Genomic DNA, 2,843 nt, shown 5'->3' on the forward strand with positions numbered 1-2,843 from the left:
TTAAAATTATACATTCATACACATAAGTAAAGGAATATAAAACATACATACATATACGTAAAGGAATATATGCGGACATACATACATAATTACTTATTACTGATGAAAAGTTTCTTTCTTAAAAGTGTTGGAAATGTTACATTACTCATTTTAGAACACTCATTTTCACATTCAATTCACACAGCCACAATTGCTCCTTCTACCTACCGTACTGAAAACCCGTTTAAAAAAAAAAATTTAAACTTTAAAACTTACCTCATCATTTCTTAAAATAACTTTCCTCCCTTTCCCTAACAAAAATGTTGCCTTTCAGAAGCTCCACGATAAAATATATCTTCCTCCGCAGCCTTGGAGCAACTTTACACATGCTTTTTTCAAGTGTAACTTGTAAGGACTTACCCTCACTGAATCCATGAATGAAATCGACGAAGTTCACTGCGCAAGCGCTGCCTGTGCAGTCGCCCGCGCTGTGCCTCTGAACCCCTTCGTTCAGAGGACTGGAAATGCCGGTTTTCTCCGCATGCGCTGTGCATGCTGAACGCCGGCATTTCCTCCGGCCAGACGCGTGAGTACACCGACCGTACTCACGCGTTCAGAGAGGAATTACTGGGCCACTGTGTCTTTAATATACACACACACAGTGTCTCTAATATACACACACACAGTGTCTTTAATATACACACACACAGTGTCTCTAATATACACACACACAGTGTCTCTAATATACACACACACAGTGTCTCTAATATACTCACACACTGTCTTTAATATACTCACACACAGTGTCTCTAATATACTCACACACTGTGTCTCTAATATACTCACACACTGTCTTTAATATACTCACACACAGTGTCTCTAATATACACACACACAGTGTCTCTAATATACACACACACAGTGTCTCTAATATACTCACACACTGTGTCTCTAATATACTCACACACTGTCTTTAATATACTCACACACAGTGTCTCTAATATACACACACACAGTGTCTCTAATATACTCACACTGTCTTTAATATACTCACACACAGTGTCTCTAATATACACACACACAGTGTCTCTAATATACACACACACAGTGTCTCTAATATACACACACACAGTGTCTCTAATATACTCACACACTGTGTCTCTAATATACTCACACACTGTCTTTAATATACTCACACACAGTGTCTCTAATATACACACACACAGTGTCTCTAATATACTCACACACTGTCTTTAATATACTCACACACAGTGTCTCTAATATACACACACACAGTGTCTCTAATATACACACACACAGTGGCCTAGAAATTGAGTTTTGGCTTAGCCAGGGCTTTAGCGCCGGAAGTTAGTGCCGGCGCTAAGTCCCCCTGCGCGCGCCAAAAATTCAGCAGGGCCGCGCCCAAACGGCTGCCGGCGCTACTGAAGGGTCTTTGCGGCGGTAAATCGGCGCTAACTGCCGTTTCGCGCCGCAATTCCGGCGCTGCGGCACCCGATGCGGTGCGGCAGGCTCGGGAAGTGCAGGCCTCCTCCTTCCCTTAAGGAGGAGCTGCCTGCACCCGGCCGCGGCCCGCGAAAATCTTTTTAAAAATGAGCCCGGCACCTCGGACAAGTGCCGGGCTTGCTTCTGTTCCGGGGGGGAAGTCCGGGGAGGGAGCTGCGGCCAGGCGGCCGGCGGGAAAGCGGCCGGCCGCCGCGGGGCCTTTAATGCGCCGGCGCAAAGACTTGTAAGACTCTGTTGCCAGAGTCTTAGTTGCGGCTGCCACGGGCGAGGCGGCCGCAACTGAATTTCGGCGCTGGGGCCCATCGGCATGGCAACCGGGACGCTGCGCACACCGATGACGTCATCGGTGCCAGCGCAGCGCTACCGGTCTACCGCGGCGGAAGGGCCCCAGGCAATTTCGGCGCCGGCGCCAATTGCAGCGCTAGGCCCTCTAGCGCCGCAAAATCGGCGCTAAGGGCACTCAATTTCTAGGCCAGTGTCTCTAATATACTCACACACTGTGTCTCTAATATACTCACACATAGTGGCCTAGAAATTCAGTCTGGACACTTTTGGGGCGCTAAAGTCGGGCGTTCGCTAAAGTTAGCGCCCGCCGGAAAGTGTAGGTCACATCGCCGAAATTCAGTAGAGTTGGCCAAGAGTTTGGCCGAGCGCTGAAACTGGCGTTGCAATGCTCTCTTCAGGCGCTAAGCCGACGATGCGGCCTGATAACGCCGAGGCCGGGCGCAGCGCAGGTGCGGTCATGTTTTGATTGACAGCAGACACCCTGACGCCGGCCAGCTCTTAAAGGGGGAAGGGTCGACTTTGACTGCTGCCACGCCCTGCATACTGGAGCCCTGCAGCTAGGCCTCAACACTGCTGGTGGGCCAAAATAGCGCCTGGAGCCATGGAGAGGGCCCGTGAACGAGCGCAGCGCTTCTCAGAGCATGCTCTGAGGGTGCTGATTAATGGTGTCGAAAACAAAAGAGAGATCTTGTGCCCGGACAGTGGCAAGAAGGCTCCCAGGAGCCAGTACAGGAAAGCCTGGAGGAAAATCGCCCGCAGGGTGTCATCCACCTGCGATGTCCCCAGGAGTGCGGACCAATGCCGCAAGAAGTACAACGACCTCACTCGGACGGTGAAGGTGAGTACCCTTTCCAGTGTCCTCCTCATCCTTGCATGTGCACCTCACATTATGGGCAAAGGGACCTCAAAGGACTAATGGGCAGCCCTCCTCCCGCAGCAATGGCACTGGCATGATCATTAATAGCACTTTCTGCACTTAACACACTGGCCAAGCTATTCGACCATGGGAGGCAGTGCACACAGCAACAGGGCACCACACTGTACTTAGAGGCCGT

Source organism: Somniosus microcephalus, chromosome 21 (assembly GCF_052327205.1).
Source record: "Somniosus microcephalus isolate GS21.2 chromosome 21, FLI_Smic_1.0, whole genome shotgun sequence".
NCBI classification, from domain to species: Eukaryota; Metazoa; Chordata; class Chondrichthyes; order Squaliformes; family Somniosidae; genus Somniosus; species Somniosus microcephalus.